This window comes from Tamandua tetradactyla, chromosome 9, assembly GCF_023851605.1.
Source record: "Tamandua tetradactyla isolate mTamTet1 chromosome 9, mTamTet1.pri, whole genome shotgun sequence".
Lineage (NCBI taxonomy): Eukaryota > Metazoa > Chordata > Mammalia > Pilosa > Myrmecophagidae > Tamandua > Tamandua tetradactyla.
This window is the reverse complement of record NC_135335.1, coordinates 3,507,718-3,530,874: the sequence shown is the minus strand read 5'-3', so window position 1 is coordinate 3,530,874 and position 23,157 is coordinate 3,507,718. Positions and strand designations below refer to the sequence as shown.

At 47.0% G+C, this 23,157-nt stretch overlaps 1 protein-coding gene across 4 annotated transcripts in view; it reads right to left on the bottom strand.

The window, feature by feature from the left end:
* Positions 1–23,157, bottom strand: part of SHANK2 (SH3 and multiple ankyrin repeat domains 2) — a 630,917-nt gene that overhangs the window by 580,437 nt on the left and 27,323 nt on the right. The gene's annotated exons all lie outside the window — the stretch shown is intronic.

Here is a 23,157-nt window from a genome sequence, read left to right as displayed (position 1 = left end):
ACACATCATGGAACAAAACCAGGAGGGAAAAACCCTGCCCTCCAAGAGCTTTCATCCTATGGGGGAATTGAAAGAGAACTGAAAAAAGAATAACTTGAGTTCTGTGCTGGACAATGGCTGTGGACACCTCTGCCTGACACACTCAATAACCAATTCCTGAGAGTCCAGGGTTTCAAAGAGAGAAAGAGTTTATTACGAGGCGCACAGCAGGAGAGCAGATGACCTAGAGACCTAAAATTTGTCTCTCTGAACTGCAGTAATTCTGGTAGTTTTATTAGAGAAAAAACGGGCAGATTTCAGCCTAATAAGCACAGTGGCCCCAGATGACATGATTAGAGGTGATCTGATTATTGAGCATATACATAGACTGATGGCAGGCTTAGGCACAGGTAAGGAAAGGGCTGTATTTTATAATGAGGTCCAGGTGCCTTGTGGGTTAAAATCTAAGGTGATGTCATGTCTGGTGGCCCATTTTGGCCAGATCCAGTCTTGGTTATGAAGATAACTTTGGACCTGGGGTAGGTTAGTTCTGTGCAGACTTCATTTATAAACACCAGGGGTTGTCCCTTGTGAGTGTGAGACTCTAACGTTGAAAAACTGAATGAAGGTCAGTCACAAGGTTTTTACAATCACGGGGGCAGAAGATAACAGCTGCACAACCATTATCAGAGATCAACGCAGCTGGTTTACAATTAGAGATTTCAAGAATTTCCCTCTGTCTACTCCAATATACCAGGGAGCAAAAAGGAAAACCTATATAATGATTCAATAATCAAAATAGTCTTTAAATCAGGATTTCTCAGCTGCAAGCATTACTCAGTGCTGTGGTCTTGTACCCAAGGAATTGTTTTGCTTGTATGGCCTGAGCGAACTGCTGGACCTGGCCCCACTGGGAAGAGGGGGCAGAGGCAGAACCCCCATTCTTCCCCACAGCCCCAGGCACCCCCATTAGCAAGTTCCTTTGGCGCTTCCCTCCAGTGCAGGAACTGTTTCTTTCTCAGTACAAATCAGGATGGTGTTATGGATTAAACGGCCCTGAAAAGACATGCCCTAGTCCTAACCTTAATTTGGAAATAAAGTCTTTGCAAATGTATGCAAGCTGAAATGGGGATGGGCTCTAAACCAATGTTACAGGCTTCCCAGAAGGAAGAGAAGAGACACAGGCAGACAACGGGGAAGGCCACGTGAGGTGACGGCTGGGGGGAAGCAGCCAGCATCGAGGGGCCCCCAGGGTACCCAGCCACCACCAAAAGCTGGAGAAGGCGAGAAGGAGCCGCCCCTATAAGGTTCAGAGGGAACCCGGAGCTGACGACAGCCTGGTTTCAGAGCCCTCGCCTGCAGGATGGGGAAGCAATGAATTTCTGCTCTTTCAAGCCACCCCTTTTATGGTTCTCTGTTACAGCAGACCCTCTGGGTGGGATGCCAGAGTCTGGCTCACCCCAATCTCAGCACATGGCCCCCCGCCCCCTGCCAGGAGAGGGACCCTGCCCATCTCTGACTCTGTTCACATCACCTGCAGTGCAACCTGGGGGGCATTTTATAGATGACTGATTAACTGGAACGAGAGTTCTGAGTCCCATCTCCCACTCGTGCTCAGTCCCATGGAAAAGGCACTGAAATCAGAGGCACCTGATCAGCAACCCCAGCCCAGGCAGGTGGGAGCCTGGCACTCTGGCATGAATTCGATGCCAGTGAAATCCATGTTCCAATGCAGGAACAGTCATTGCCAACAGAGGTACAGCGCGGCAGAGCAGGTCAAGCACCATCTGTCCCCAGTCTCATTTCATCTTCACAACAAGCCTTCGAGGACGGATACTTGAGTTTGCACGTTTGCCTTTTATGTGCTAAATCTTGTGGCTGTCGTAGCTGGGTGAAGGCTGGGGGCTGCCTGCCCGGCATCCTTGCCAACAGGACATATAGCTCAAGTGGGCGAGCAGACGACAGGCTAGGGAAGCACATGTGGGATTAAAAGTTTCTTAAGGGGCTCCCAAGAAAGGTCTCGGCACCCGTAAGAGGCACAGGAAATACGCTCTCTCTTCCTCGGGACTTCCTCAGAACTTTCCACCCTCATGCTATAGTCTGCGAGCTTTGTGAGGAAAGGGACCGTGGCCCATGCTGCCGACTCCATTCCAACCCCCAATCCGGATCCATGGCTTAGTCCACGCCAGAGGCTTAAAACCAAGGTGGACACCCTCCCCTGCCCCCACACACTCCCCAGGGGCTGCGCCTGCTCAGTTCTGTTGAGCAGAATTTGAAATCCAGAATTAACGACGGCGTCTGTAGGCAGGTGATGCCACCAACGCAGCTGGCTTTCCCAAGGCAGAGGTGGCTGCAGAGCCTCCCCTCTGCTTGTGCTCCAGATTCCCTGCCTGCTGATTCAGCCTCAGCTCCGCATGCTCGTACTGATGCCCAGCCCTGGGTCTGTGAGTCCAGCCCACTTCCCTGTATCCTCCCTTCTGCTTCAACCAGCTGGAGGGAATGCTGCCCCTGCCGCCTCCCTGGGCCTGACCTGCAGCCTCACTCATCCTGCCACACCAGAGCCCACAACATAAGCAATGCAGGGGGCGGGGGTGAGAAAAACCCCCAAGGATGGCACCTGCGGCCGGAGACTGTGTCACCAGGAATCAAGTGCATCACGTGCCCAGAAGCAGGTTCTGTCTGGGCTCTGCCACTTGCTGTGTGACTTTGAGAAAGCCACTAGACCTCTCTGAGCCTCAGCCACATCTCCTGTAACATGGGGACTTCAACTCTCCTCTTAGAGTAAATCGATGTCTGTGCACGTACCTGATAACTTGCACTGTCAGACAAGTTCTAAATCTCTTGTTAAAATCTAGAATACAGGTGACCAAGATACAGAATGAGGCTGGAGAAGGGGGAGAAGTTGCTTAATACGTGCAGGAAGTTTAAGGAGGGAGAACTTAAACATCTGGGAACGGAGAGAGGTGGAGGAGTGCGTGGTTGCAGCATAATCCGCTGTGCCAAATGGCGTGTGAACAGGGTGGAAAAGGGAGGTTGAGAGTCATGTACTCAGCAGAAGGAAAGCTGGAGGTTAAAGCCTGGGAATCTTGGAGTGAACAAAGTCCGTGACGAACTGCACAAATATAAAAAAGTTCTTTCATGAACGAGAACAAATGTGTAAGACCAATACAAACCTAATAAGGGAGTGGCATATGGGGAAAAAATCTATTGCCAACTATGGATCATGGTTAACAGAAGTAATATTTTAATATTCTTTCATCAATAATAAGAATGTATCACACCAATGCTAGAGGTCAATATTGGGGGGAGAGGGGTGGATAAGGAGTATGGACACTTTGGGTTTTCCTTTTTCTTTTACTGAAAATATTCTAAAATGGGATTATGGGGATATATGCACAAAACTGTGATGATACAGTGAGCCAGTGCTTGCATACCTCAGAGGGTCTGTATGGTGTGTGAATACATCTCAGTAAAAATGCATTTGGAAAATATAAACAATGGAAATGTGAAATCACCGAGGAGATCCACTAACATATTAAAGTAGGAAGGACTCAGCAGCAAGCTGGGGTCTCCCAGTGAAAGAAGCCAGTTCCTACAGCTCCAGGTTCCCACAGGCGGACAGACAGGACCCGGAGACTGCGGGACAGAGACCTGCAACTCCGAGGGCAGCACCGCCAGCACCTTCAGCCTCCTGTGACCAGGCAGCCAAAACGGCCCCGCCCGGTCACACGCAGTAAAGCAGCCCTTCGTGGGGGGACGGCACTGGGTAAAGCGGGACCTGGCACTCAGAGACCTTCTCTAAACACTGACATTCCCTATGGGAGCAGCCGGCAGGCGGGGGCTGCAGCCTGGGGGGGAGGGTGGGCTGTGGGCAGTTGGGGGACCATTCCTGGCACTGGAGACCCTGGAAGGAAAATGTCTCGTCACATGCCTTGCCACCAGCAGGGGGGAGCAGCAGCAGGAGACCTCAGCCCGGATGCAGACACTGGGGGACAGTGTCAGAGACATTAAAGGTATGAGAAGACAGCAAAAACCGGGGCAGGAGAGCCACTGGCAGAGAGGACAGCATTTTACTCGAACCCAGAGAGCAGCCTTAATGAACGCTGTCACGTGTTGGGGTGGACTTCAAAAACTGTTTTTTGTAGTTTCGTTTTTTGCAGTTATTTCTGAGACCAAATTCACGTAACACAAAATTTGCTGTTTTTAAGTGTACAAACTCAGGGGCTTTTAGCATATGCACTGTGTTAGGCAGCTGTCATTACTACCTCATTTCAGAGTATTTCTGTCTCTCCCAAAAGGCCCCCTGCACGGCTGGGAGTCCCACTCTCCCCTCCCCGGCCCCTGGAACCCCTAGCCTACCTTCTGTCTCCGGATTTACTCATCCTGCACATTCCACGTGAGGCATCACATGCTATCTGTCCTTTCATTTCTGGCTTCCTTCACAGAGCATCGTGTCCATTCCACCTAGCCAGGGCTCTATCGCCTTCCCGGATGAACAAATATCCCGTCGTTATCACGGACCACGCTTTGCTTAGCCACTCAGCAGCTGGCTGACACCTGCGCGGTTCCACCTTTCGGCCAGTGTGGATGACCCTCTTGGACAGTCACCCACAGGCTTGGGTGGGGACGCGTCTTCAGAGGAGTGGACACGCTGGGTCTGACGATCACTCCATCTTCACCGAGGCATTTCCATGGTGCGCAGCCACGTCTTACTCGGTCCCCACCGGCACAGGTGACAGAGCTATTCCCTCTCAGCGGCTGTCACTTCGGAGCCCTTCTGGCCCATGAACTATCTGGAAATGTCCACACCGTGCTCAGCTAAACTCACTCACGGGCATCCGGACCTCAAAGGAAGCCTGGCCTCAGCTACCCTCTGCTTTGTTTTTATTATTATTCCGAAATATTATTATTATTATTATTACTGTTTAATAAGAAACAATATTATTATTGTTTTAGGGATTAGAACATGCAGGGTGAGGGGAATAAACCTATTTGTAAGTGAATTTCTCTGCTCAAAGCTTCGGTCATTCATCCACCCGTTATTTGCTGAGTCCATAGGACAGAGCCAGTTATAGACTCTTGGGAGACTGCAGCCCATAAAACAGGATGCCCACCCTGAGCCATCACAGAGAAAGAACCAAGGGTGCAGGCGTAAGGAAAGTAATGATGCTTGAGAATTTCTTCCAGGATCCGGAGCTAATGGCCTGCCCACCCCAAGCACAGCCACAGCCCACTCACCTCTGCCTGGTGCTGGTTTGACAGGGTTATGTGCTCTAGAAAAACCATGTTTTAATCCTGATCCAATCGTGGGGAGGCAACTCCTTTTCACCCCTATTCAGCAGGGTAGGCTGGGAACTTGATTAGATTATCTCCGCAGAGCTATGACTCCCCCGCTTGTGAGTATTAACTTTTGAATAAAGGAAGAGGTGACTCCGCACATTCCAGGTGGGTCTCGATTAGTTTGCTGGAATCCTTTAAAAGAAGCAAGCATTTCAGAAAGAGCCACAAAGCAGCGAGCCCAAGCAGCCAGAGACCTTTGGAAGTGAGGAAGGAAAACGCCCCCGTGGGGAGCTTCACGAAACAAGAAGCCCGGAGAAGAAACCGGCAGACGTGGCCATGTGCCTTTCCAGATGACAGAGAAACCCCGAACCCCACCAGCCTTTCCTGAGTGCAGGTATCCTCTTGTTGTGCCTTAATTTGGACACTTTCATTGTGATGTCTTAATTTGGACATTTTCATGGACTTAGAACTGTAAACTTGCAACTTAATAAATTTCGCTTTTTAAAAGCTGTTCTATTTCTGGTATATCACCTTCCGGCAGCTAGCAAACTAGAACAGAGGTACATACTATTCGATCTGCCACAGCACCTTTAATTGGTCACCAAGATATTGATGGACTCTCACTGCACACAATGATTTGCCTGAACAGAGGCCTCTGTATCCCAGCCTGTGCTTCTCAGGGGTAATTTCATGGGAACAGGGTGGAGGGCTGACAGTGATTTCTTCTCTGTGACTGTCTCACTGCATTCCCCAAACGCAGGAACAGTTCACATTCTCACCAGCAATGCCTGCAAGCACCTCCGCCTGCCCTTTCCAGGTGCCATCAGTCTGAGGGTGGTAGAATGACGCTGCACCAAAGCACGGTGCCAGCCTGTAGCCAGCCAGAACCTGCTATTCAGCTTTGCCCTGGGCCGAGGAGGGGCCTTTTTTTGGCATTCTTGGATTTAACCGGGAATTAAGCAGTTTCCATCAAGTGCCAGGATAGTGCAGCCACGCAGGCGACCTGAGCCTTGTCACCATCGGAAAAGCGCAAGGAAAATGCTCTCGTAGCATTCAGATTTGCAGCGACATCTGAATCCACACGCTCCAACATAATAAATATGGTCACCGTCACTTTACTTGAAAACATGTTGAAACTCTTATCAAAATACACCTGCACTTTAGTACTGAAAAAGTAAAATACTGAGCAATTGACCTTTGTGAAAGCTGTTGATTTCACATATAGAGAGTTCAAGAACCTCCAAACCACTAAATAGGAGTATATATTCACATGACCACAAATAGGAAGAAAATGCCTTAGCTAGATAATTTTAGAAAGGATATTATACTCGTTTAAGCTAACAAGTATTTATAAGAATTTAAATACTCATACAAGTTCAAATATAAAGACTGCATCGTATAATGTCTCTCATAAACTAGCACTCATAACATGAAGCAACATAATCTCTAAGACTTTCAGTTTGGGTCATTTAATTCCATTTAGGCCATGAGTAATAATAAAAAGCCTACTGGGGAATTCTTCACGTCTTGGAAATGAAATAAAAGTAGTGTATCAACTTCGACTCCTCAAAATCTCAGGAGGAGGGAGAGGAAAAGCTCTCCAAAGTCACATGCAGGACACATTAAAAAAAAAACAACTTTAATCCAGAACTCAGAGAAGGGAGGAATGCAGAGACCCGAGGAAGTAAGGCACAGCAGAACCCGGGGGAACATGGACTATTTTACTCCCAAGCACAGAGGCTGACAGCAAACATTTGCCAAATCACCAGGCGAGCAGCATGTATCGGGTGGCCCAGTAGGGGTGGCTGGGAGACATCACCGCATCTACCTGCTCACTAACATCTTAACGCCTACATTTTTTACTTCTGAATTTAAAAGCGCCAAAACAACCAACATGCCGTGTAATCATTTCAGATTTCATCTTCCCTCCAGCTCCGTGCTAGGGGCTGGCAAGGGCCTGGCCAGCTTCCCTCATTGGCATAAAACAGCTGCAGCAGTTCTGGCCATCACATGCAGTCAAAGCAAGCCAGAAGCAGGAAGGGACCATCTCTCACCTGAGTCTCTTTCTCAGGAACAAAGAGTCTTTCCAAGAGACTTCCCCTCTCAGAACCACATGCCAGCACTGGGGCGATCAATGCCTGGGTAATTTTATAAGGACATGGGCTGCTTGTGACAATTTTTAAATGTAAGTCCAGGAAAAAATAATTAAAGGCCCAGACGAGCTCCAGGGAGAGCTGCTGGGCACAGGTCCCCAGAGGATGAGGGCTCTCCTTCCAGGCTGTGTGGACACAGCCCCTTTTCCTGGCTAACAGCGGCCTACGTTGCCGGGAGGGCCCCCAGCTAGGGAAGCGGACGCCTGCGTTCCCTCTGGACAGCCACCTGCTGCCTCTGAACGGAGGCCTGGGCCAGGCAGGGAGCCGTGCTCCCCAGGGACAGACTCTCAGGTGACGGGTGTCAGTGGGGACGAGTCTCAGGGGTGCTGCTGGCCCCCCCACTTGCCACGGTGAAGGCCCTGCACTGGGACCCCGCCACAGGTGTCAGTTCCCAGACACGCTGGAACATTCCGTTTAAAGGGGCCCAGCACAGCCAGGCTCTGCAGCTAGAGCATCAGTCTCAGGGTGTGTGTGTGTGTGCGTGTGTGCATGCACACGCATATGTCACCTACCCAGGCATCTTGGGATGTGTGTGTCATTTACCCAGGCATTTCAGGACGTGTGTGTGCAAACACACGTGTTGCTTTCCCGGGCATCTTGGGATGTGTGTGTGTATATGTGCACACGTGTGTTACTTTCCCAGGCACCTTGGGACATGTGCATTACCTATTTGTGTGCCAGCGGCAGGGGCGTGGCAGAACACACAGCGCCCCTTGGGGTGGAGCTTGGGGTGCACCTGGGGTCCTGTCAACAGTTATTTATGGGTGACTTACGGCTGAGATTTGGGCAAAGGGAGGAAAGGAGGGCCCCGTGGGACCTGTGGCTCCTGGACTGGAGGGCTTCTGAGGAGCTGACGAGCACTGAGCCCCTGGAGCCCCACCCGATGCGTCCCTGCAAGCCCACCACCACGCGGGGTGCCTGTGACCCCCAATGTTTGCTGACATCACACTCCATAAGCAGGAGGGGGGAAGTAAACCACTGACCATCCCAAATCAGCAAGAGGGGAGCCGTGGATTTCATCGCCGCATTTGTGTTGACCGGACTCTCCTCTGTGCAATTCCTTTCAGTAACACTCGGAATCTATTTCGGGGTGCTCAGCAGCCCCTGCCACCTGAACTGCTCCCTCTGAGAGCACCTGGGAAGCGCTATCACAGGGGGGCCAAACGTGCAACTGCCATCTCGGTGGAGAAGAAATAACTGAAAAGAACAACAGAAGTGCAAATATTTAGGGACAGTCCTTTCCCTCAGCCCTGCTACACTGTGGCAGACAAGTAAGTTATCAGCTGCATTCCCACAGCAAAATTACACCACCTTTCTCCCCAGGGTCCCAAAGCACCAGCTCCTCACCTAAGAGAGCAGCTGATATTTGTAATATAATAAAAATGTCAGCAGGGACACCAATGTTTATAGCAGGATTATTTCCATCTCTATTGCCAAGAGATGGAAACAGCCCAAATGTCCATCAACAGACGAGTGGCTAAGCAAGCTGTGGTATACGCATACGATGGAATATTATGCAGCTGTAAGACAGAATACAGTTATGAAATATGTAACAACATGGATGGACCTTGAGGACATTATGCTGAGTGAGATTAGCCAGAAACCAAAGGACAAATACTGTATGGTCTCACTGATACGAACTAACATTAATGAAGGAACTTGGAGAATTTCAGTTAAGAACAGAGGTCATCAGCAGACAGAAGCAAGGTAGATATTGGTTACTCGGAACTGAAAGGATACAGATTGTGCAACAGGACTGATTTTAAAAATTCAGAAATGGACAGCACAATACTACCTAACTGTAATACAATAATGTTAGAACACTGAATGAAGCTGCATGTGCGAATGATAGGGGGAGGAGGGCTGGGGGCATAAATGATATCAGAAAGAAAGATACATGATAAAGACTGAGATGGCATAACCTAGGAATGCCTAGAGTGTATAATGATAGTGACTAAATGTACAAATTTAAAAATGTTTTGCATGAGGAAGAACAAAGGAGTGTCAATAATGCAGGGTGTTGAAAATAGATGGTAATTCATATTTTAAAACTTTAACTTATGTGTGAGACTAAAGCAAAAAATATTTGGTACAGAATTTATATTTTGGCTAGTGCATTTCCTAATATGACTTATGTGGACAGCTTAATTGAATACCATAAGTATACGGATCCTTGAGTAGGACACGAGCTTTTGTAGGTTTGTCCAGAGTGATGCCTCAATAAATCCCAGAGTGATTTGAACAGTGAATAAAAAAGTATCTGCAAAGTCCCCTTAGGGGAATGGTGAGAAAGGAGGAAAATTCAACTTCCCCAAGTTGAATTCTTGATATTCTCACAAGCAGTGGGGACAACCAAAGCAATAGGCTGAGCCCCCAGTCTTGGGGTTTGTTCATATGAAACTTAATCCCGCAAAGGATAGGTCAAGCCTACTTAAAATTAGGCCTAAGAGTCACCCCTAAAAGAACCTCTTTTGTTGCTCAGATGTGGCCTCTCTCTCCAGCCACACAACAAGCAAACTCACCACCCTCCCCCTGTCTATGTGGGACATGACTCCCAGGGGTGTGGACCTTCCTGGCAACGTGGGACAGAAATCCTAGGATGAGCTGAGACTCAGCATCAAGGGATTGAGAAAACCTTCTTGACCAAAAAGGGGAAGAGAGAAATGAGACGAAATAGAGTGTCAATGACTCCAAACAGAGTCGAGAGGTTATCCTGGAGGTTATTCTTACACATGAAATAGATAGCACCTTGCTAGTCAAGATGTAAAGGAGAGGCTGGAGGGAACTGCCTGAAAATGTAGAGCTGTGTTCCAGTAGCCATGTTTCTTGAAGATGATTGTATAATGATATAGCTGTCACAATGTGACTGGGTGATTGTGAAAACCTTGTGTCTGATGCTTCTTTGATCTACGTTATGGACAGATGAGTAAAACATACGGATTAAAACAGATAAATAACAGGGGGAACAAATACATTTAGTAGATTGAAATGCTAGTGATCAATGAAAGGGAGGGTTATGGGGTATGGTATGTATGAATATTTTTTCTGTTTTCTTTTTATTTCTTTTTCTGAATTTACGCAAGTGTTCTAAGAAATGATCATGATGATGAAAAAACAACTATGTGATGAAAAAAAAATGCCAGCAGGGGAAAAACAAAATAAAACAAAACAAAAAAACAGGATAATTTGGATTTAACCAAACGCCCCACACTGTACTCCCAGCAGTCTGAAGCACGTTAGAGGGCTTGTCTTGGTGAATTACATTCTCTCTGAGTTCTCGCTTGTTCTTTCTGAGAAAACATGAAATCATCAGGTTTCTAACCTACTTTCAATGCGTTGCTGAAATGTAGCCAAAGTTTTATCCACAAAGACAAAGGATGCCTTTTGGGATACAGGGGGGAAATGCTATTGCACGCGATGGGCTACATTTTACAGGAAAGCATCAGCAGTACCGCTGCAACAGCAGGGGTATCTGACGGGGGAGGGACAAGCGTTAGGGGGGGTTTGGATTTCCAACTTGGTGAGGCTATGTTTATTGATTATCTTTCTGTTGGGAGCAAGTGAAATTATCTAAAATTGATGGACTGTTGACTTTGGACCTTACACAGGAGGCCCAGCAAATAGAGGCGGCTGAAGAATGCACTGACCGAGAGGCAGATTGGCCAACAATGGTATATGATCGAATATTGTGCTCTACAAAAAGGAACGAAGTTGTGAGGCATGCAACAAGGTGAATGAACCGGTGGGACAAAATAAGCCAGAAATAAAAGAGCTAATATTTTATGATTCCATTTAGAAAATACTTAAAACTGTGGCCTAGATTGTAAGCTCTTATAGCAGACACATTTAGTTTGGAGTGGTAACTGTTATTTCTGGATTTTGAGGGGCTGTTTTATATGTACATATTTATACATGTTTGTACATATGTGTGTGTGTGTATATATTTATATAAAACCTGGTATGGTCGAGACAGAAACCAAGCCAATCGGATCGGGATTAAGGTAATTCAGAATACAAAGGGTAAGGAAGTCATTGCCTGTATTTGAAAACTTTTACCTACTCTTTGAGACCAAAGGAGGAAGGTTATATTATGTCCAGAACCTAATTTGTCTGTAGCACACACTCTAACTCAACCTGTATGGACAGATCATTTAAACAATCCAAACACGGGAGCCCAGAATAAGAATGAGCGCCCTTAATCCTGCATAGCTTAATGCAATGCCTGAATACATCAGAGAGTATATTAAGCAAATAACCAAAAACGTATTAGCAAGGGATGGGAGAAAAAATATGGAACTATTATGTGCCATATGCCATAAAATATGTGCCATATTTTCTTTGGCACAGAAACCCCATACACTGTGCCAAACATTAGGGACACTCAAATCAATAGGCCAAGACTACCTATAGGCATGCCTAAGAGTTACTTCTGGAGGACCTCTTTTGTTGCTCAGATATGGCCTCACTCTCTCTAAGCCCAACTCTGCAAGTAAAACCATTGCCCTCCCCTCTACGTGGACATGACATCCAGGGGTGAAAGCCTCCCTGGCTATGTGGGAGATGACTCCCAAGGATGAGCCTGGCTCAGGCACCGTGGGACCCGAGTCAAAAGGGGGGAAAGAAGTATAACAAATAAGGTATCAACAGCTGAGAGAGTTCAAAGAGAGCTAAGAGGCTACTCTGGAGGTCACTTTTATGCAAGCTTCAGTTAGACCTTGCTGCCCAGCGTAACTTTCCAAACCCCAACCAAAACCATTCCTAATCCCAAAGAACACCTAGGGCAATATATAAGAGCCTACAAAGGTTCCATGCTCTAGCGTAACTTTCCAGAAACCTACAACCTCCAGATGGGTCCCTGGAGAGGACCTCTTGAAACCCAGCGAGGCCAGTCTCTCCACAACATCAACTGGCTCCATTCTCCTGTGCTATATTATCAACAGGCCTTTCCGACATCAAAAAGTTAGAATAGGCATAGCCCAAATACCCTTAAAGAGTGGGACAGAAAGATCAAAGGTGATGATGGAGTTATACAGAGAATGTAGAGTTTACAAATGAGTGTGGCTGCTGAATCATTAAACTGATATTTCTGTTGGTCTCCGGTGCACGGGAGCAGCTGAAAGAAGAAATGAAAAATTGTGGGACTGTCACCCATACCGAACTTTAAAACTGTTCTATAACTACCTGTGAAAATGTTCTTGGAAATGTATGGTTTCTTGCATATATATTTCACAATAAAAAAGATGTTAAAACAAATGAATCCAAGAGACTGGGGTAGATGCCAGAAGCCACTCCCTTCCTCACATCCTCTATTCCTCATTTCCCAAACCTGAAGGTCTCCGGCTGATGGGAGGGGCAGGACACCCCAGCATCAGGGTTAGCCTTGCCTCACCCCCAGGGAGGGACGAAGAAGGAACAACTCCGAGACCACTTCCGTCTACCTGCGTGGCCTGCCTACTGGACTTTGATAAATTCCCCCCCCTTTTTTTTTAAACCCCAGCACTGGAGTCCTTAGCCTAAGCCAGGGTTCTGCCTTCTGAAGATTCCCCAGAAAACCCAGGAAGGACTTACAGAGCCCAAAACCAAAGCCGGGGAGATGTACAGGGATGGCTCATCTCAGCCACGGAAAGGAACGGTTGAAAGGCACAGCGCTGACACCCATGGGCGCCTGGGCAGGCGGACAGGGCCTCAGGGGACAGGCGGGCGGGGGACCCGGGAAGGCGTGCAGGAAGAGGGCAGAGAAAGGGAAAAGGGCGACGGAGGCAGCGGGAGAATGCCCCAGGAGGAGAGCAGCAGGGCAGGGCAAGGTGGAGGCTGAGGGCACCCCGCACGCCGGGACCCGAGGCTGCGCTCAAGCGTCACCCCGCCACCGCGCAGGGCCGCGCGCACCGCAGATGCGGCTGGAACAGTCCCGCCCTGAAGATGCTCCCGGGAGAGCCGGCCAGGTGACAGGGCCCAAGGACCGTCTTCGGGATAAGAAGCTGGGGTAGCTCCCGAGTCTGCTCCTCCCAAGGCTGGACCTCCAGGAGGCCATGTAAGCTCTCCGGACCTCAGTTTCCTCATCTGTCCAGTGGATGCGATGCCACCCACAGTGAAGGGGAGGTATGAGGCTTAACCACGATAATGAGATAGTAGCACTCACCACAGACACACTTGCTTGATAAACTGCATCTATAACAATAAATCGAATAATCTGAAATAACCTGAGCGCATAGCACCTGCTACATAAACTGCCATCTATAACAATAAATCGAATAATCTGAAATAACCTGAGCGCATAGCACCTGCTATACACACACACACACACACACACACACAGTGTGTGTCAGAGGTCAGAAAAATAAACAAAGGTATGTCCAGTGCCCCAATCGTTTTAATTTTCCAGCTAAAAGCATTTTAAAAAGCAATTATGTGGGCGGGCCATGGTGGCTCAGCAGGCAGAGTTCTCACCTGCCATGCCAGAGACCTGGGTTTGATTCCTGGCCCCTGCCCATGCAAAAAAAAAAAAAAAGACAATATGTACCTGCCAAACCCCAATCAGGACCATTCCAGCCAATCCTAAAAAACACCTAAGGCAATATATAAGATTCCACAAGGGTTCCAGGCACTAGGGAAACTTTCCAGAAACCTACAACCTCCAGATGGGTCTCTGAACCAGATAAATCCTGAAACCTAGAGGGCCCAGTCTCTCCAGAACATCAGCTAGTTCCATCTTCCTACCCCTTCTTATTATTATTAACAGCCCCTTCCAACATGAAAAAGTTAGAATGGGCATAGCCCAAATACCCCTAGAGAGAGGGACGGAAAGATCAAAGGTGATGGTGGAGTTATACAGAGAACACAGACTTTAATAAATGAATATGAATGCTGAATTATCATACTGATATTGCTTTTAGTCTCTAGTGTCTTAGAGTAGCTAGAAGTAAAACCTAAAATTGTGAAATCGTTACCCATACCAAACACTGAAATCTGTACTACAACTAATTGTGGTGCTATGCTTTGCAATTTATTGTTTTTTGTATATATGTTATTTTTTACAAAAAAGAAAGAAAAAAGTCAACGGGGTGATAAAATAATATTTATTCCTTCTAGCCTCCTACATTCCGGAGCAGCTGGAAGGAAAAATCTGAGATGATGGTATGGTAGCCCACGACAAACTCTGGGATCTATCCTGTAACTTCTTGTGGAAGAATGCTTGAAAACTATTGCTTTTTTCTTTCTTTGCTTTGTATGTATGTTATACTATACAAAAAAAAAAAAGTTAAAAAAAAGAAAGCAATATGAAATGGAGATAACGGCACGTAAGAGAAAGGACACTAACCTCCATGCCGGGGGGAACTGCACCCAGGCAAAGCTCAGACCTCTCAATGAACTACACTTTGCCTTACGGAGCTCGCCCTCCTGCTCCTGACTTATATCCTCCTACCACGGGGGCAGCTGGTCGGCAAGTGGCCGGCACACAGAGGCTGAGCCTGGCAGTGGACGGCCAAACCCACGCATTTCCATGGCACGGGAAATGTCTTCACAAACCGTCAGCAAGAACATGATAAGGTACAGACAGGGGCCACAGTGGATGTTTCTAATCAGGAATCACCCTTGCGATTTTCAGGGAGCCGCCTGCAGGGCAGCTGGCACACATCCGCCTCCCTCTGCCCCAAGAACACCCAGACGGGCATGTTCTAGCTTGCTAGCTGCCAGAATGCAACATACCAGAAGCAGAATGGTTTTTCAAAAAAGAGAATCTATGAAGTTGCAACTTCACAGTTCTGTGGCCATGAGAATGCCCAAATTAAAGCAAGTTTGTAAATGTCCAAATGAAGGCACCAACAAGAGGTCACCTTCACTCAAGAAAGGCCAATGATGTTCAGGGTTTCTCTCTCAACTGGAAAGGCACGTGGTGAACACGGCGACATCTGCTAGCTTTCTCTCCAGGCCTCTTGCTTCATGAAGCTCCCCCAGGGGTGTTTTCCTTCTTCATCTCCAAAGGTCTCTGGCTGATAGACTACGTGTCTCTCTTCAAAATGCTTCGCCTTTTAAAGGATTTCAGTAAACTAATCAAGTCCCACCTGGAATGGGTAGAGTCACATCCCCATTTAATCTAAAGTTAATACCAAAAAAAAAAAGGGCCAGCAATGGTGTCTCAACAGCAGAGAACTTGCTATTGAGACCTGGGTTCAATTCCCAGAAACTGCCCATGCCAAAATACATAAATAAATAAAAATTTTTAAAAAGTTAATACCCACAATTGGGCGAGCCACATCTCCATGGAGATAATCTAATCAAGCTATTCCAAACCACATTATCGAAAAGGGATTAAAAGAAACCACTGCTCCCACAACACTGGATTAGGGTTAAATCATGGCTTTTCTAGGGTACACAAATCCTTTCAAACCAACACAGGCACAAATGCCCTACGGATGCAAGAGGCTGACAGAGCACCCTGATTTGTTCTGAAACGACCCTGGAAAGGGAGCGGTGCCTCGGTGCAGAGGGAGCAGCCAAGCGCAGGTGGTACCAGGCTCTCCTGTCACAGGCATTACCTGTGAGCTTGACCTTCGCTGGGTTCTGCTGTCACCAAGGTCCACAGACGCACTGGCTTAAAGAACAGAAATCTTATCCTCTCCCGGTTATGGAGGTCAGACGTCTGAAATCAAGGTGCAAGCAGGGCCTCGCTGCCCCTAATGGAAAGAATCTGTCTCCACCTCTCCCCTGGCTTCTGAGGAGTTGCGGGTGATGCACGCGTTCCTTGGCTTGTGAGAACATCATCATTCAATCTCTTCCATCACGGGGCCATCCCTCCCCTCCTGTCTATCGATGCGTCCAGATTTCCTCTCCCAATAAGGACCACAGTCACAGAGGACCAGGGCCCATCCCTTTCTGTGTGTCTCACCTTAACAAATTACATCTTCAAGACCCTATTTACAGCTGAGTTCACATTCTTGAGACCAGCGGTTAGGACTTGAACACGTACTTTGGGGGGACAAAATTAAACCCATTACAGTTCCCCCTTGAAACTGACAGCCACGTAGCCTTTCTTCCCAACAGAGTGTGCACCCGTCACACACATCCTCACACTCACGCTGGTTCCTTCCTTCCATGTGCCCATTCTGGAATTCGTAAACCCCTCATGGGTTCATACAGAACAATGGAATTGAACTGAGAGTTCAAAACTAGACACTCATGTTTATGGCTAGTTGACATTTGATAAGAGCGCCAAGTCCACTCCACTAGGAATGAACATTTCCTTCAGCAGGCGCAGGGAGAACTGGATATCCACATGTAAGAGAACCAAACGTGGGCCTTACCTCACACCATATACAAAAATTAACTCAAAATATTTCAGAGACCTAAATATAAGAACCACGACTATGAAACTCCTAGAATAAAGTACAGGGAAACAACTTTGGGACCTTTGTTAAGCAATGATCTTTTAGACTTTAAACCAAAAGCACTAGGAACAAAAGAAAAAAAATTGATAAATAAGACTACATCAAAATTAAAAATTTTTGTGCATCAAAGGACTTTATCATGAAAGTAAAAAAAGACAACCTACAAAATGGGAGAGAGTGTTTGGAAATCAGATATGTGATAAGGGTTTAATGCCAAAAACATTAAAGGAATCCTACATCTCAACAACAAAAGACAAAAAAGCTATTAAAAAGTAGGCAAAAGACTTGAATAGACTTATCTCCATAGAAGTATACAAATGGCCAATAAACACATGAACAGATGCTCAATATTATCAGCCATTAGGGAAATGCAAATGAAAACCATGAGATACCATTTCAGACCCACTAGAACCAAGGATACTATTAAAAAGAATAGAATGTGCTGGAAAGGATATGGAAAAATACAAATGCTCATTCATTGCTGTTGGAATGTAACATGGTACAGCAGCTGTGGAAGACAGTTTTGCAGTTTCTCAGGAAGGTAAGTGAAAAAACTACCATAGGACCCAGCAATCCCACTTCCAGGTATATGCCCAATAGAACTGGACTCGAACTGATATGTACATATCAATGTTCACAGCTGCAGTATTCACAACTGCCAAAATGTGGAAGCAGCCCAAGTATCCATCAAAAGACGACTGGATAAACAAAATGCGGTTATAGGCATGAGATGAAGCATTATTTAGCGGTAAAAAATGAGTGAAGTTCAAATACATGTGGCAACGTGGATTACCCTTGAAGACATCATGTTGAGTGAAATAAACCAGGCACTAAAGGACAAATACGCTATGTTATAACTTATGTGAAATAATTAGAATATGCTAACTCATAAAGTCAGAAAATAAAATAGAGGCTACCAGGGGCCGTGGTGTGGGCAGGGAATGGGGAATTAATGCTTAATTAGTAGAATTTCTACTTGGGATGATGGAAAAGTTTTGGTAACGGATAGTGGTGGTATTACAACATTATGACTATAATTAACAGCCCTGAATTTTATATTTGAAAATGGTTAAAATGGGCAATTTTAAGTTGTACATGTTTTACCAGAATACAAATTTAAAAGTAAACATAGAACTGTACAATAGAAGCAGAGAATCATAATGTAAACTATGGACTACACTTAAAAGTGTAATTATAATAATGTACTTTCATCAATTATAAAAGACGAATTATGCTAATGCAAAGTGTAAATAGAGAAAACAGTGTGGGGAGGGGGTTGGAACCTGCGCTTTCTGCATGACTTTTTTCTAAACCTACAATTTCTCTAATTAAAAGAAAAAGGAGAGGGAAAGACTAACACAAGCAGAGGAAAGTACTGACTCTCTGCCATGGATTTTTTTTCCCTAATCATCAAATGTACCATTTGGGGGCATTAGACCTAAATAGCAGATCTGAAATATAACTAATCCTCTGCTCTGATGCTGCCCACACTTGGAATCTGATTCGATGTGGAAGAAAAAACAACCACTGCACCTGAGCAGCCCATCTGTTCATCTTCAAACAAAATGTGTGATCTTCTCTTTCTGGTTTTTGTGAGCTTGCCACCTACCATCAAGACACGGGAACAGCTTTTCAAATAAACACATTCACTAAAGAGTCGATGGTTTCCATGTTGACAGCAAGTGCCCCATTGACCGCCTTCCAAATGGCTGAAAGCAGGGGCTCCTCGACCCCAGCAGAGAGCTCCCCAGATGGAAGGGACCAAAATCCCCCAAGATGATGCAGCTCAACACTCCCTCAAGTGCAGGCATCACCAAGACGTCCTAATTAAGACGCACGGTCTCCAAGCCCCAGCACCCAGGAGCATCTAATGAAGCTCAGAGACAAGTGACCCTGAGTTGCCCCAGTTCTTGCCAGCTGTGCTTCCGGAGCTTTCCAGGAGGGTTCCCCTTACCTCCTGTCCTTGTGTTGGGGAGCGGGCAGTCTTTAGCAGATTCTAAAGAATAATTAGACAGCCCCTGGCTGAACCAATGGCTTAGGTCAGGCACCTAGAGACACGAAGGAAGCTGAGACTACAGCCCTTGAGGTAGTGAGCCGAGAGCCAGCCAGGCCTTTCTCCGGAACTGCTAAACACAAGGAAAGACGGCCCCAGGAGGCACCACTTTTCCTGGCATGTAGGGAACACGTAAAGCAGTGTCATCATCGCTGAACAGTGCAGAGGAGTCCCAGGCAGCCGAGGGCACGTGTCCACACTCACAGGGCAGGTCCACTCTTTTGGCTCTCTCTGATACCCCTCTGATGTCCAGCCAACCCCATTTCCCTACACACGCCTTGGCTCGGCCACTGCCAAACTCAAACCTCTCGAAATATGACTAGTCAGCAGAAGTTGCATGCAACACTTCCCAATTTTTCCCAGCTGGACTGTCAGTTCTTGAGAAGCAAGGAGGCAAGTTAGACCCCAAAGCACCCAAAATTACATTGGTGTGATGGTTTGAAATCATTATGTACCCTCAGAAAAGCCATGTTTCAATCCTATTCCAATCTTGTGAGGGCAGCAATTTATTCTAATCCTGATTCAGTATTGCTGGGTGGAAACCTTGGATTGGATTATCTCCGCAGAAATGTGACATGTCCAACTGTGGATGTAGTCTTCTGATTAGATGGAGATGTGACTGGACCCATTCAAGGCAGTTCTTGATTAGTTTACTGGAGTCCTTTAAAAGGACTACTGGAGAAACCTCAGGTGCAGACACTTGGAGAACAGCTGCTTCAGGGCTGACAGAAACAAATGTATGGAGATGCTCAGGGTGCTGACAGAGAGCAGATGCCCAGACACGGACAGAGCCCAGCTGACGTCGCCATGTGCCTTTCCACAAGATGCTAAATAAGCCAGAACCAGAGTTGTTTCCCAGAGGAGCTAAGTGAGGGCCCACAGATGCTTAAAGAAACCACTGGCATCAGAAGCTGGGGAACAAAGGAACCAAGCATAACGACCAGCAGATGCCAGCCACATGACTTCCCAGCTGACAAAGGTGTTCCAGACAGCAACAGCCTTTCTTGAGTGCAGGTAACGTCTCGTTGGTGCCTTAACTTGAACATTTTCATGGCCTTAGAACTGTAAACTTATAACTATTAAATACCCTTGTTAAAAGCCACTCCATTATTGGTATATTGCATCCTGCAGCTTTGTGATACTCAAAACTGAATCCATCAAAACCACAATGCGAAACTACTTCACACAAAGGAAGATAGGCATAATAAAAAACACGGGAAAGAAGTATTGGTGAAGATGTAAAGAAACAGGAACCTTCATACAGAATGCTGTAGAAATGTAAAATGGTGCAGACACTTTGACCAGCAAGCTGGCTGGCTGTTCCTCAAAATGCTGAACACAGAGTTACCACGTTTATCAGTTTTCTTGAGCTACTGTGATAGACACCACACAATGGGCTGGCTTAAAGGATGGGAATTTATTGGCTTATGGTTTTGAAGCTTGGAGGAGTCCAAGTCGAGCGCCAGCAAGATGATGCTTTCTTCCCAAAGTCTGTAACTCTGGTGCTGGCTACTGGCGAGATTTAGGGTTCCTGGATTTGTACCCCTGCCTTGCATTATATGGCGATGTCCTCTCATTTCTTTTCTGGGTTCCATTGACTTCCAGACCCTGTCTCCTCCTCACACCTCTCTCAGACCATGTCTGAACCTCTTCTCTTATAAACATTAATCCAGTAATCTGGATTAATCTCTTATAAAGATTCTCCAGTAATCTGGATTAAGGCCCAACTTCATTCAGTCAGGCCACACCTCAATTTAAAATACATCTTCAAGAGACCCTCTCTACAATGGGTTCACGCCCACAGGAATGTGGGTTGATATTAAGAACACGTCTAAATTGGGGCACCTGATTCGCTCTGCCACACGCGACCCAACCATTCTACTCCCAGGTCAAACCCCCAAGAGATGAAAACAGATGTCCACGCAGAGGCTGGTACGGGAATGGCTGAGGGAGCCTTCTTCTCAGTCACCAAGAAAGGGAAACAACCCAAAGGTCGTCAGTGAAAGAATGAATGAACACAACGTGGTGTATCTATACAGAGGAGTATTATACAGTCATAAGATGGAAAGGCCCAAGTCATCAAATGGATGACGCTTGGAAACACAACGCAGAGTGAAAGAAGCCAGACACAAGAGACCACACACCATGCGATTCCGTTTGTGCAAAATGTCCACAGCAGGTAAATTCACAGAGTCAGAGAGTAGCTGGGCGGCTAACCAGGGCGGGAGGTGGGACGGGGGCTGAAGTGACTGCTAATGGGTACAGGGTTTATTCCAAAGGGGGTGACGAAATGTTCTCACGTTGAGTGTGGCAATGGTTGCACAACTTGGGGAATATGCTAAAAAACACTGAATTTAAACAGGTGAATTGTATGGTCTGTGAATTATACTGTGATAAAGCTTTTATTTAAATAAATAAAACTGGACTTCTGGTGAACAGAGATGAGCTAGCGCACGTCGCAGGAGCCTTTACCTGCTGCCTCCTCACCAAACACCAACGCTGCCCAGCACAGGGGTCCTGGGCTTTCCATCTTCCCAACCCCCCAGAACCCGAACCAGGTTCGAACCCCAGGGTAGGTGTGGCCAGAGCAATGGACATAACTGATTGAGAATAAATCCCAAACCAGCTCAGTGGTGCAGATACTGCCTGAGTTATCACACCATGAACCTCGTTCTGGCCACATCACTGGGTGGCCAAAGACTCCTCTCTCCTGTGCCTGCGAGAAGGAAGGAGCCCCCAGTGGCAGCCTTCCCTGCAGGGCACCGAATAAAGATGGCACCTTTGTGTCCCTGCAGCCAGCATCCCAGGCAGACATTACAGAGACAGCATCATGCAGCACAGGCTCCATCATGCCTGCAGGGAAGACCAGGAGGAGAATGTCCATCTGTCAGAATCAGAGCAGAGAAAGGCCTCCTGGCTCGACGTGTGGGCAGGTGACGGGCACTTAACCCTCACTGCAAAGTTCTGAGATCATTAGAACAGAGGCTGGCACACATTTTTGGTAAAGCTTCCAACAGGAAATCTTTGAGGCTTTGAGGCCCACTCAGGCTCTCGCAGCTACTCAACTCTGCCACTACGGCCTGGACAAATGGGTGTGGTGTGTGCCAGTAACACTACTAACAAAAACAGGCGATGGGCAGGTTTGGCCCAGAAGCCATAGTTTGCCAACCTTTGACTCAGACCTCTGCTTGGTCGCCTGGAATAAACTAGAATAAACCAGCCTACTTGAAGGTCATCACGGAAGACAGAGACTTCATATAAGTCTTTCAACTTCCAATTAGCATCGCATTCATCACCCAGTAATACCACGTGGACATGACTCCTCTCACACCACCAGCTCAGTCCCCAGGGCTGTGTGTTTGCAGCCGTAAGTGGAAAAGAATCACAGGAAGATCAAATTCTGGAATCCACGCCACCGGATGTTTGAGTCATTAACGAGAATTCGCAACGTTTTTAATTAATTACATAACTCCAAAGTGGACCCCTTCTGCCACTCATCACACACCATTCTGGCTGCTAAATAAATTACTACTCAAAAGCAATTCCCCATTTTTTTCTTATTGGCAGTAGGACGTGATTGCTATCAAAGGTCTGATGTCTGAAACGCACATAGGCTGGGAAGTGATAAGTGTTTCAAATGTCAAACAATACTGCAACCATGTCACAGGGAAGGTGTGAGGCCACGGGGGACCTGGGAATGCCAGGAGGGCCGCCATGGTGTAGGTGCCCATTTGAGATCCCATAGGGAGAACTGGTCGACCCCAGGGTGCAGGGGAGCCACTGAGAGGAAGGCGAGAGTTCCAGGTAAGCAACGGCCTGGTCCATCATTTTGCCTCCGGCTCTCCCTCCATTCCAGGACCCAACACTACCCTCGGCTCACAGAGGATCAAGGCCCAAGAGATGCAGACCCACCCACCTCCCTTCCTCCAGCTCAAGGCCCTTGGAATCTCCTCTGGAGCCTGGTCTTCTCAAGAAGCAGCACGTTACTCCTTTCCAGGAGACCTGCCAACCGTCAGGGCTGAATGAGCCCTATCTAGTTAACTGCAATGAAAACACATTCACTACCTATTCTCATGAGCTGCCAAGAACCCAGCCTTTTCCCTTTCTTCTTCTACTGTAACAGCAGTGATCAGCTTCCCAGGAATTGATATCCTGAGATCATGTGCCCCAACCATTCAGCAGCTAAAACATTTCCCTGCGAACAGGCTTGAGGCCAGCTTTCATCAAAGACTTCGAGAGTAATGGGATGGCAGAGCAACTTTTCAGCACTGACCCCACAATGGTAACAAACAAACGCTCAGAGCTG